The sequence below is a fragment of the Pteronotus mesoamericanus genome, unplaced genomic scaffold, assembly GCF_021234165.1.
Source record: "Pteronotus mesoamericanus isolate MK-2021 breed Mesoamerican mustached bat unplaced genomic scaffold, CSHL_Meso_final contig_2, whole genome shotgun sequence".
Lineage (NCBI taxonomy): Eukaryota > Metazoa > Chordata > Mammalia > Chiroptera > Mormoopidae > Pteronotus > Pteronotus mesoamericanus.
Genome location: NW_026555084.1, coordinates 26,525,299 through 26,538,142, shown reverse-complemented (window position 1 = coordinate 26,538,142; position 12,844 = coordinate 26,525,299).

Genomic DNA, 12,844 nt, shown 5'->3' with positions numbered 1-12,844 from the left:
GGGGCGTGAATTGAGGCCTGTCGTCGGGGTTACCCTGGGGACGTCGGGAGGGCTGTCCCAGTGCGGAGGGGACGGGCAGGGAAGTCTACCTATGTGCCCCACTTCTGAGTCCCCAGCCTGGTCTGGCTGCTTCTTGCTCTGAGACCTGAGCAAGTCAATTTTGGACATCAGTTTTCTCATCTGTAAAATGGATATGGTATCTACTCTGCCAAATAGGGGTACTGTGCGAGTCACCTGAGGGAAAGTGTGTGAAACGGTTCGGAAAACGGTGAAGTGCTGCGCTGGGGCTGGTCCCTGGCTCCCAGCGCGCCGCCTGCCACAGAGCTGGCCACGGGCGGGTGGAGGGCTGAATGGATGGGTGGGCCTGACTGACCCTACTTCTGAGGGAGAACGGGGGAGTCTCATCCGCTCCCCTCCTCCAACTTCCTGGCGCCTCCTCCCCCGGGGAATGTGGGCAGCGGCCCTGGAGGCCGGGCTTTCAGTGGAAATGTGGGGAACAGCCTGCGCCCACAGGGGCAGGGAACTGCGGGTGCGGCCCCTCTTCCCAGCTTTCCTGGAAGATGGGCAGGAGACATGTCCTGCCATCACTGGCGTCTTGGGGACATGCAGGTGTGACCCCGTCCACTCAGATATTGCTGTGTCTGTCCTTCTGGGCTTTTGGAACTGAGCCGTGAGGAAGTGTCCTTTGGGGCTGGAATGTGCGCTTTGGCCCTGTACTTGTGTGCATGGGGGAGAGAGGGGAAGATGAAGCAGACAGACAGATAAGGCATGTGCAGCTCATTTTCTACATTAGGTTTGAAACAAGCTCCGTATTACTTTCTGGTTTTCTACATCTTCCCCTGTGCCCTGCAACAAAGCTAAAGGCTTAACTCAGGAGAACAAAGCACTGCTCACTTAGTGGGTTAGCTTTTCCCAGAGCAGCAAAAACCAAAAAGGAATAAAAAACGGTAATAACAACAGCAAAACCTCCCAGTTCAACGAGGCCCGCAGACCTTGCTCCTCTGTGCAAATGGCTCCTCCTCCAAGTGTTCTTTGCTTTCAGGCCTCATCAGAAGTTGACGATGTCCATGAGCCTGGAGGACACAGGCCGCACAGGAGCGGCCTGGGGCGGGCTGACACACACGCCCTTCCCCTGCCATTGCCGCGTTCCTAAGGCTGGAGTGCGTGGTGACCAAGGGAGTGTCGGGGGTGGGGATAGGGGTCCCCGTGGCCAGGGGTGCGGGGGAGACGCAGGGGGCCATGGAGCCCCGAGCCCCAGCGACCGGAGTCTGAGCCTGGCCCCACCGCCTGCCAGCTGTGTGACTTGGGCAAGTCAGCCAGCCTCTCTGAGCCTCTGTTCTCTCATCTGTGAAATGGAGGAATGACAGGGCTTGTGTTGTGAGGCTTTGAAGGTTTGTCGGAGATGCCAGGCATGAAAGGGTGTGTGAGGAGGAAAACAGGCCTTCAGCGGGGTTCGCCTTGGGGGATGGGGGGTTGTTGGCAGGGCTCCGGCAAGGCCTTCGCTCTGGGCTCTGGGGGTGTTCGACGTGCCCTGTGTAATCGGCCTTGAGTGCCTCAACTCATTTCCATTCTCACCAATGCATTAAAAATGCCACCGGGCTCAGAACAAATGCCAATTTAACTCTGTAATGGAGCTTGGAGTCTCCACCAAGCCATGCATGGCGGCTCCCAGCAAGATGAGCAGGATCATAATGAAATCAGCATGTGTTCGTGGAGGTTGACTGTGTTACTAGCATCTCTGGATGTGATAAACCCTAATCTCTTCCACGGTCCATGAGCGAAGGATGTCCGTGAAGGAGTGGCAGGAACGCGCCCATGGCGGGAGGCCCAGGCGTGCATCATAGAAGAGGAAGCGGCAGCAGCTCGCCACCGCCGCCACTCTGTAGAGTGTTGAGTGAATCCCTTGGCAGCTCGTGCCTCAGTTTCCTTAGTCCGTCAAATGTGATGATTCCTCTTCTGTCTACTCATTGGGCTGTTTTGAAGACCACATGAAAATGTATACTGAAAAGATGTTTAAATATATAGAATCTTGTACAAATGTATAGAATTCTTATTGATGGGAGAACATGGTGTCATATGAGTAATCACTGGCAACAGATGATTTGTAAATTTTTGTAGCTGAATTTTAATTGTTTTAATCCTCACCTGAGGACATTTTTTCATTCCTTTTGGAGAGAGAGGAAGCAGGGGAGGAGAGAGAAAGAGAAACATTGATGTGAGAGGAAAGCATTGGCCGGGTGTCTCTCATGGGCTCCCCAACCAGAGAACGAACCTGCAACCTAGGCATGTGCCCTGACCGGGAATAGAACCCGTGACCTTTTGGTGTATGGGACAATGCTCCAACCAACTGAGCCACACCAGCCAGGACTGCAGCTAAACTAGGTTTCTGAGATCTGTGAGTGACTTGTAAAGTATCCCAACCAAAACAAGTGTTTACTTTTCGAGGAACCCACCTTCGGTGTTTTTTGCAATTAATTACACATCCTTCTATCTTCTTAAATAAGCAGAGCAGACAACATTTAACCTTTTCTTGTTGACTTGGCCGTTATGGACATTATCAACAAGGATAGCTGTTAGAGGCCAAGCGCCGGATGTGTGCTTTACCTGTATTATCTTATGTAATCCTCATTACTGACCCAGGGACAGAGATGGACCCTGTTGTATAGTAAGGAGACGAAAGCTCAGGAGAGAGACACAATAGGCTCCAAGCCACACAGTTGATCCAAATCGTGGTAGAGGTCTGAGCCTCTGGAATCCATTGTCTTCTACTATTGCCAGCCAGTCAGTTAAAATTATTTGACTTTCATTCCTCCTTCCCTCTTCCCCTCCCTCCTTCCTCTTGGAGGGAGGAACTCAGTCGAGAGCCGCTGCGGCTGGTGAGGGGGAGCGAGAGGCCTGGCAAACTCTCTCCTTCAGTAAAACACACTTGTCATAAACAGCCACGTCAGGGCTCTGAAAACCGACCAAACTCATACATTTCTGATAAGAACGTAACATGGTGCAGCCACTTTGGAAAGGAGTTTGGCAGTTTCTTACGAAGTTAAATATAAACTTACTCTTCAGCCCAACAGCCACTCTTCGGTATCTGCCTGAGTGAATCATCGCGAACTTAGTGGCTGAAAACAACACAAATGTACTCTCTTACGGTTGGGGAAGTGAGAGGTCCGGCAGGGTCTCCCCGGGCTAACGTCCAGGTGTCAGCAGGTGCGTTCCTTCCTGGGGGCTTTGGAGGAGAAACTTCCAACTTCCAGAGGCCGCCCACGATTCCTTGGTTCCTGTGCTTTTTTCTCCATCTTCAAAGCCGGCAACAGAGTCTGATCCTTCTCACATCACATCAGTTTGGCCCCTCTTCTGCCCCTTCCACTTTTAAGGATCCTCGTGAGAATGCTGGGCGTCCTCAGATCATCCCGGATAATGTCGCATGCTTAACGTCAGCTGGTCGGCAACCTTGATTCCATCGGACGCCTTCATTCTGAACTGCCACATAGCGTAGCGCATTCATAGGGTCTGGGGATTAGGGTATGGACGTCATGTCAAATAATCCAGGCTAATCTTGCTTTCTTAAAGTCAGCTGATTAGCAAGTCAGACATGTTTGGGAACCTTTATTCTGCCTGCCACACTACCCAGAATTAAAATGTGTCCATGCCGGGACTTGCCCGTGAACGTTCATACCAGCATTACACGTAACGGTCCCCAGCCTGCAGCAATGCAGACGTCCGTCCGCTGGTTAGTGGGTACCCAGAGTGTGCTGTGTCCTTCAATGGGATGCTGTGCAGTGACAAAAAGGAAGGAACTACTGCCACATGTCACAACACGGGTGAGCTCCTAAAACATGGTAAGTGATATGTCAGGTGCAAAATATAGGTTATATAATTCCCTTCATGTGAAATTTCCGAACAAGGCCACTCTACGGAGACAGGAGAGCGGGGATTGGCTACAGGCGGACCCTGGGCCGTTGCTTGGGGGCAACGGGCGTGTCTTAAAACTGGAGGTGGTGACGGTCACACAAGTCTATAAACTTACTAAAAAATCATTGAAATGTACACTTAAGGTGTGTTAATCTTATGTGAGTTACTTATAATTCACCAAAGCCATTTGAGGGGGGAAAAAAGCGTTTACACAGATCCAATCTGGAATGTTCCCTGGGCGAGGTCAAAGGCCAAGTGGGAAAGGCGGCTGAGCGTGGTGGCAGCCTTGGGGACTGGAGAGCATGCTTCTACAGCGGGGGCTGAGCCGGTAAGCACATATACTGAGGATAAAGGAGGCTGACGTCCTCATTTTTTAGAGGAGGGGCCACAGATAAGGAAGGGGGAAAGGTCAAATGAACTCAGTTTTGTTGGGCCGGAATTGGGGATATTAGTGTAAACTCATAGTTTTCAATATAGGTAACTATAGAAATGAGCATATATGTAAATGTGATACAAATACTGCTGAGCCCTTTTCATTAGGGGGGGTCAGGAAGCAGGGGCACCTGCGCAGCGAACAGCACAACTGGTGGCTCTGGCGGTGGTTTCTAATACTATTTTCTGTTAAAGGGGACCCAGGCCAGCTTGAAGGGGCTCCCCCTGGCACAATCTGGGATATTTGAGAATCAAAATATATATTGATAGTAATGGGTTAAAACCCGCTAAACAGAGACTCATGATCCACGCTGGTTTAAATAAGTGAATGCAGAAGAGGAGAAAGCACCTCATTATAGCAGAATGTCATCTGATCAGGAGTAATAGGCAAGAAAAAAATTTCCATTTGGCATTTGGCAGTCATTATAATAATTAATTCAGGCCAAGCTAACGAATTAAAATTTTTCACATTAAAAAGTAAAAAAAAAAAAAAAAAAAGTAATTGAAAAAAAAATTAAGCCAGAATTTATTTCTATTTAAAGATGTTCAAGAGAATTTAAAAAGGCCCAAAGATGTCTAAGTGTAATATAAGATCATGTTGAGGTGGTATCTTTCGGTTTCTCCATTACCGAGGTATTAATTTGATCCTTGTTAATGAAACACACCGATAATTCTTCTAGTTGGGTCATGGTGAATTTGCCTGACTCCCAGTGTCTTTCATAAATGGCCATCAGCTCACAAACGATGAAAACTGTCGTACCACAAATAGCCGCGAAACATCTGCCGATACTACCTGCACATCCTTTCTGCGTTACCCTCTGCAACCAGGCCCGATGAGTATCGATTTGTGCCGTGAGCCATGATAAGCGTCATCTGCAAAGACTGGTCTTAAATGCTGCTCTTTAAGAACAGAAACTAGCCTTCAAGATGAAGCACCATGAAAAAATTTAAGAAATTTTTTAAGTTAAAAAAAATATATTTGCATGAGGTGATGTGCCGGCCTTGCTTGCTGTGAGCTATAGTTTGAAGCTCCTCAGATACTTGGCGCTGTTGGTCCCTGCTCCTGGTGGTCACAGGCTACTTTTTTAAAAGTTTCTGTTTTTTGGGGTTCTGCCTTCTTTCTCCCTGTGTCTTCAGAAAGCAGGTAGGCCTGCGAATAGGCCAGGCTGCCTGTACCCTCTGCACAGCCATGTCTGAGCGCACACGCGTGACCCAATTCTGGGCATCGGCGAGCGAGGGCTTCCTGGGGCCTCCCCGTTCCCCTTTCCATGATGGTCGCAGAACTTCAAACAGAGCAGACAAGGGAACCTTTTCAGTGGGCGCTGTGCAAGGGCCCAGGGCTGTGGTGTGGTTGGGGCTGGAGGGGCTGCCGCTGCGCCGTCTTCTGGAGACTCAAGTGCGACATTTGGGGCTGCGAAACAGGTGTGTGTGTGGGCAGGGCCTCAGCTGTTAGGCTGCGCTCCGACCCCAGCAGATGGATGAGCTGCCCTGTTGCTGAGTGACTCCCAGATGCTCACCAGCCAGGATTCACCTGGCTCAGGGTCCTCAGGTATGTTTTTAAAGTCAGCATTCATTCCCGAGGGTCACAGCAGCTTTAACACACGGGTCTGGACTTCAGTCTTCCCACCACCTGGCTGTTGTCGTTCTGGTTGCTGAAGGGCCCCCGGAGTCCACGGTGCTGGGTGCTTCGGCTCTGCTGTGATTGGTGAGAGGAAAGCCCAGTCAAAAGCGCCTGATAACCCAGGTGTCAGCGTAGAAACCGAGATGCCAGGATTGGCAAGGTGACGGCCCCCACCCCCGGCCCTGGGAGGAGGGCGCCTGGGTGGCAGGGGCGGGGTGGGGGAAGCAGGTGGTTGAGGGTGGAGGGTGCGAGCCTGGCCTGTATAGAAAGCCCAAACGGCGGTAGGACCTGTGAGCTTTCTTCAGAAATACCTTTGGCTTTGGTGTAGAGAGCAAGCGCTAAACTAACATCGTCACCGCGTCTGCAAGAAGAGAACGTGCAACTGGCAACCAGCTTTGTTGAGAAGAACTGTCAGGCCGGGGTGATGGATGAGGGCGGGACCAGGGGGCAGTCCGCCCTCGTGTGTTTTGCTTGTTTTAAGGACTCAGGAATCTTCCGTGAACAGGCCAGCCTTTGCCTGTGGTGGGCCTCCTCCCAGAGCCCGATTGATCCGCATATCCCCAGACCTTTTAACTAGAAAAACAAATCAGCTCTTTATCCAAAGAGGAATTCAGCACAGACAGTCACCATGGGGTTTGGGCGTTTCCAGGCTGTTATGAAGGAGAATGAGGCCAAGACAGAAAAGCGGGCAGGCCGAGCTGAGGACGCGTGCCTTCCCAGCAGTGACCCGGGGCCGGTCACTAGCCCTTAAGCAGTCCCTCTGCATCTGGGCCTTGGTTTCCCCACCTGCCACCCACGTGGTCCTCACGGTCTGTCCATTTCTGACGTGGACCGCTGGTTGGTTCTGAGCTTGAACAACGCTCCAGGCCTGTGCCTCACAGGACTTCACACAGCAGCGTTCCTGATGCCTTCAGAAACAAGGAGAAGCTATTTCCGGAATGACTCAAAAAAATCCTCCTAGAAAGTAAGAACTCCACAAAGGTGGTTAGCAGATAGGCCTTCCGAATTTGCAAAGAGATAGCCATTTTCCAGATCGTTGCAGACCAGGACGTGGCTGAGAAGTGCTCGCTCTTCGAAGGGGAGACCAGGTGGCCTCTGCTCCTACCTGCACGCCCTCCCTGCCCTACCCCTGCCCGGGTGCACAGCCAGGCCCTCTGTGGGCCACGGTGCCGCAGGGCCTGGCACTCAGGAGCCACGACTAGGTACCTGCAGATAATAAGTTGGCCATGTGCCCTAGACTGACTCCCCAAAGCCCTGAAAACATTATAATACTACCCCCTCTCTGCTATCACCAACTTAAACCAAGAAACAACCCAAAACCATGATGCTGAAATTAGAATAATTCCTTTGGAGATTTGCTTATTGCACAATTTTAGATGAGTTTTTTTTTTAAAGATTTAATTTATTTTTAGACAGAGGGGAAGGGAGGGAGAGAGAGAGGGAGACAAACATCAATATGTGGTTGCCTCTCACACGCCCCCCACGGGGGACCTGGCCCGCACCCCAGGCTTGTGCCCTGACTGGGAATCCAACGGGCAATCCTTTAGTTTGCAGGCCGGTGCTCAGTCTACTGAACCACACCTGCCAGGGCAGATAAATTTCTGGACGTTGAGCTTTTCTCACTAATTTAGGGGTCTGCCTTGCTCCAAGCTTGGGTGTTTTGCATAATTGCCTTTATGGCTGTGGGCTTGGGAGTCTGAAAGAACTGGGATCTGAAGCCAGTTCTGTTTCTTCCATGTGACTTTGATAAATCACTTAACCTTCTCAGTGTTCTTGTTTTCAAAAAAGGGAGGATGATATCTTTCTCAGAGTTGCCAGGGCTCTAGGCTGCCATTTACTGCGTACTCACTGTATGGTAGGCACGTGTCCCGTGCGATTTAACTTCGCAGCAACCTCATGGTGTGTGTTTGGGGTGGGGGGCGCGGCGGTGGGATTTTACTGTCTCTATTTTATAGATAAGTTACAGACTCAGAGAAGCTAAGTGACTCACTCGAGATCACGGCTAGTAAGTGGCACAGCTGGATCTTGAACCTGGATACTGATTGACTTGTCTGCTTTCTTAACCAGTGAGATAAGGCCCTCCAAGCATCCAGTCAGCAGTGACTGATGTGAGCATCACTCATCTGAGCTGTGCACACAGTAGGTGCTCAGTACAAATTAAGGAGTGACAAGAGGGCTGTGTGCGATATCTGCAAACCTGACCCTGGGGAGCGAGCGTGTCAGGGCTCAGGCGTGAAGCTCGGCTCCGCGGCCTTGGCAGGGCGCAGCCGGGCAGATGGTGTCCTTGGGGCTTGTTCCAGGGTGAGGCTGGGCAGGAGGGCCCCCTGCAGGGTGCCTGCACGGGGCCCTCCTCCTCCTGGGTGGGCAGACCTCTCTGCAGCTGGGGCCCGGATCTGGATCCTGGAGGTGGACACCGGGTTGCTCAGAATTATGGGGTAAGTTCAGAGCAGAAAGGAAGCGCTCTTAAAAGTGAAGGGCAGCCTGAGTGTTGGGGCCAAAGGAGGATGGTTGGGAATTCCTAGTAAAACTTTACAGCTTCCGCTTTTTCCCTCCTCTAAATCTTCCCGTGAAAACCGTGTGGCCAGGGGGCCGTCTCGGCTGAGTGAGGACAGGAGCCACCCATTAGCTCAGCCAGGCGAGGGCTTTCTGGCTTCGCTGGTGCCTACCCATGGCCCTGGTAGACTTGCACCTGCTCACTGGCGGTCCTGCCCCAGGCCCATAGGCGACTAGAAGCGGCCACAGGTGCCCGCGAGAGCTGGGCTGGCACTGCGCCGCCCTCCGGCCCTGCCGGACCACATCGGGGCCGAGGACGCTCAGCCGTTGTCCCTTTTATGCATATTGACTTAGTGGAGTATAAACATGTTAAAAGTTCACTTTCTCCTTTATAGGAGTCTATAAAAAGGCTCTTAAACTGGAGTCCTAGGGCTTCAGCGAGACAAATGTAGAATTGGGCCTGGGGGAGGGTGCAGTCTGTCCCTTCGCCGTCAGCACGGAGGTGTGACCCCATTTAGGATGTGGCTTCAGCTTGGAGCCTGGCACTCCGGCTTGGCCGGCACGACCGCAGTGGACTCGCGCCAGCGGGCGGAGGCTTCCGGACGCGGGCCTCCGAGGCCTGCAGGCTGCTTCGGTGAGTCCCTGGTGGAGGCCGCTGGCCTGCATGGCCCCCGGGGCTGTGAGGCCAAGAGTTCCCCTCACCTGGAAATAATTCCCTGGGCCTGTGGTCTCTAAACAAGCGGTACCGGTGAGAGGAAGTGTCTGGGCCCCCAGTGCGGGGCCAGGGGAGCTCAGCAATCCTCTCTGGCGACGTGGGTCCTGCGGTGGCCTGCGAGGGAGGGACGAGGATGGGAGACCCGGCTGGAGAGGCGGGCGCCTGAGGTCGGCCTTGGTGCCCCAGAGCCCACGTGGGCCTTGTCCAGAAAAAATGCTCCCTTTGAAGAGTGACTCGCGAGCAGGTGCCGCGCCCCGCGGGCAGGCCCCCGGAGGCAGTGCAGGGGCTTTGGGAAATGGCATTTGTTTTGCCAGCCTTGGTTTCCCCATCTGTTCGGTGGTGGGGCTGTCCCTGCCCCGCCTGCCAGGCTCCTGGGGTCGTCACAGGGTATGTTGAGGGAGAAGGTGTGGAGGATGGTGGGAGGGGTATTTTTGTGGTGCAGAGTGACCTGTTCAGTAGGTGACCTGGCACCGAGTCCGGGACCCGGTGCTCACTGGCTCAGCGAACGGCTGGTGGGTGGATGAGCGAACGAGGGGCGGGGGCTCTCGGAGGGCCCCGCACGTGCACGCTGCCCTGCTTGCTAAGCCCTGCTTTGTGCCACCGGCATGGCTTTGAGCAGGAACGCGAGGGCTGCTCCTGCTCCCGGGCGCACACTGGGGCATCCGCATGACACTGGGTGTCCTGTGCCGACCTGACCCCTGTGGAGGCCGCGCTCCTTCCGAAGGGGTTGGCAGCACAGCTGTGACCTCCATTCATGGCCTCCCCTATGGCCCCTGACCCCGGGCGGCCCCGTGAGCAGGCCCCTCTGGGCGCGAGGGGTGGGGCCGCGGCGTGGGGTCCCACACAGCATCATGGGTTTGAGGGCTGAGGGAGCCCAGCCCGGGCTCGGTCGTGTCTGAGGGGACATGTTTACAGCCAAGTGAAAGGCAGGACGGGAGACAGACACCTTTCGGAGAATACACTCACCCTGCTCCCCCGCCCCGGCCCGCGTGCACATCAGTCAGAGCGCAGGACAAGGTCAGGCCGCGCTCGGCACCTGAGCGGCAGGCTGGCTTTGAAGTCGGAGCTGGCTTTGTCCCTTGACTTTGCTGGAGTTCCCTAGTCTCCCTGAGTCCACATTGTCACAAGTTACAGAAAATTGGAGGGGTGGGGGGGCGGAATTAAATATACTAACAAATGGGAGGCACCCAGCACAGTGCCCGGATCACAGGCATGTTTGCTGCACGGATTACTCTTGCTACCATTATGCTAATAAGTCACCGTCATTGTCACTATTGGTAGCAGAGAATCACTTGCTGGCGGAAATGCCCTGCCCATGGCTTTTGCTCCACACACTAAATTAAATGGTATAGAAAGCTTGGGGTGTCTCTCTGAAGGACCCCGTGGACTGATGTTCTAGAACAAAGCTGACCAACCTTTAGCCACATGTGGCTACTGAGTCCTTAAGATGGAACTAGTGAAAATGAGAAACTGAATTTTTAATTGTATTGGATTTTAATTTAAAAAGCTACGTGTGGCTAATAGCTGTCATAGTGGACAGCAGAGTTCTAGAAGCTTTCCTCCCAACTCATATGGCCCGCTCCTCTTTGAGCTGTGGGAGCACCGGAAGGAGAAGGCCGCTCGTGACTCCAGCACCCTCCGCCACACACAACAAAGCTTGCGCTGGAATGACTCACGGTCCTGAGGGCCATCTGGCCGGGTTTCCTCGAACCCGACCTGGGTGGAGAAGAGCTGGCTACTCACACACTGACCATCGCCTGGTTTTCATTATGACAGGTCCCTGGCTTCTAACCTTGGTGGGAACCAGGGCGCTAGAAAGGGCTAGCTCATGGTCGTTAAGTATGTCTCCCCAACACTGTGCTGCCAACTCTATTTTATAGACCAGGAGACAGACACCCTCAAGAGGTGGGGTGACTTGCCTGGCTCCTGATTTCCTGCCAGTCCCTCAGACCCCCAAACAAAGGGCCCACCGGGTTCCATACTGATACAATGCCAGAGTCGACGTCGCAGGTGCGGAGCAGGGCTCTCTCGTCCTGGGCCCTCCCGTCCGGCCCCTCCGTGGTGCTTCCCCGATGAGGAGGCACCTGCCTCTGTCTTGCTATTTGTTGCCAACAGTCGGTGGCCAGGGTGAGGGTAGCTGCCCATGTAACAGCTGTGGCTCCTGGGGCTCATGGGACCTGCCAGACCCTCCAGGGCCCTGGCCAGTCCTCTGGGAGCCAGGACAGTGCTCAGGGGGCGGCTGTCTCTAAGCCCACTTCCCCGGCCACCCACTTGGACTTCCTGTGACCACTCTGAGCGGACACGTCACTGCTGCGGGGCACACCCGAGTGGACTGGAGGTGGACAGGGCCCAGAGTGGGGTGGCCCTGCTTTCTGGGGGCAGGGAGTGCTGGCAGGGGGCTGACAGCTGACAGCCTTAATGGGCACATTGTCCCCTGGCTGCCGAGAGCGCCCCCCGGCCACTTCCTCATGTGCCGTGTGCTGGATGAGCTCATGTCTGCGGCCCTGGGCGCCGGGCCTGGCTGTGGGGTGGCGGCCGGCCGGCGAGGCCCGGGCGGCCGGGCCTGGCGGAGTCGTGAAGCGGAACGTTGTAATGAGCGACGCCGGCTGGATTTATGGGGCTGCGCACGTGGGCCCGGCCTTCCTGCGAGGGCCTCCGCACGGGAACACAAACAAGTCCTGGCCCAAGAGCGGCGCGACTGGGTCTTAACAAGAGCCCACTAATTACTGGAAGGCCCAGGCCAGTCCCCAGGCTGTGGAGAGTGGAGCCGGGCCGGTCCCGCGTCTGTTCAGGCTTCGCTGGGGTCCCTGGTCTCCGCCCGGGGAGCCGCGGGGAGCCCAGCGTGCCTGCCCAGCTCTGCGGCACTGCACGAGGCGTTCCCTCACCTGTGGGATGGGCCGGTGCACCTCCGGGGGCCCCTGGGAGCCAGCGTACCCGTTCCTGGCTTCGGATCCTGGTTCTGCCAGGTTCCTACTGCGTGGCCTGGGTAGGTCGCTTCCCCTCTCTGCTCCAAGCTCCCCTCCAAAGAGAGTGGGGACACTAACGTTCACGTCGCAGGGTCATTGGGAGGATTTGATGAGAGGGTGTGAGCAGACTCCTCACAGCGCTGCTGCTGTCGGTGCTCGGTCACGTCTCTGGCTCGGTTGTTACCGTCATTTGCCACCCCAGCGTGGAGGTGGCAGATGGTGTGTCAGAGGCCTGGCACAGTTGTGACTGCCCCTGTGCTGTGGTGGTCTAGTCAGCAGAGGGTTGGACATACACCTCATCAGGGGCACGGCGGAAATTCCCACGGGCCACCTGCCTGTCCTCGTGACCGCAGGCCTCCCTCTGCTGGTGTCGGAGCCGGAGGGGACCAGGACCCAGGCCTTGGACTGCGCTGGCAGCAGAACCTGGTGCTCCTGGCCCGGGTGGGACTGTGAGAAGTTTTCTGACTCGGGCGTGTGTGTGGCATTACCTGCTTCTAGTCACCCCCCAAGGACACCTGCCTGTGGCCAGTGCCTGTGCCTGTAGAACTTGCACACCAAGCCGCCGGCACAGAGGCGAGAGCTCGTCCGCTGCTCTAACCTAGTCCCTCCTGCAAACGTTTTCCACTGTGTTCCTTGTTCACTGTTACTGTGGATTTAGCCCATAGCCAGAAAGATCCACATCCACAGCCTTTTCAAATCAAGAGCCAG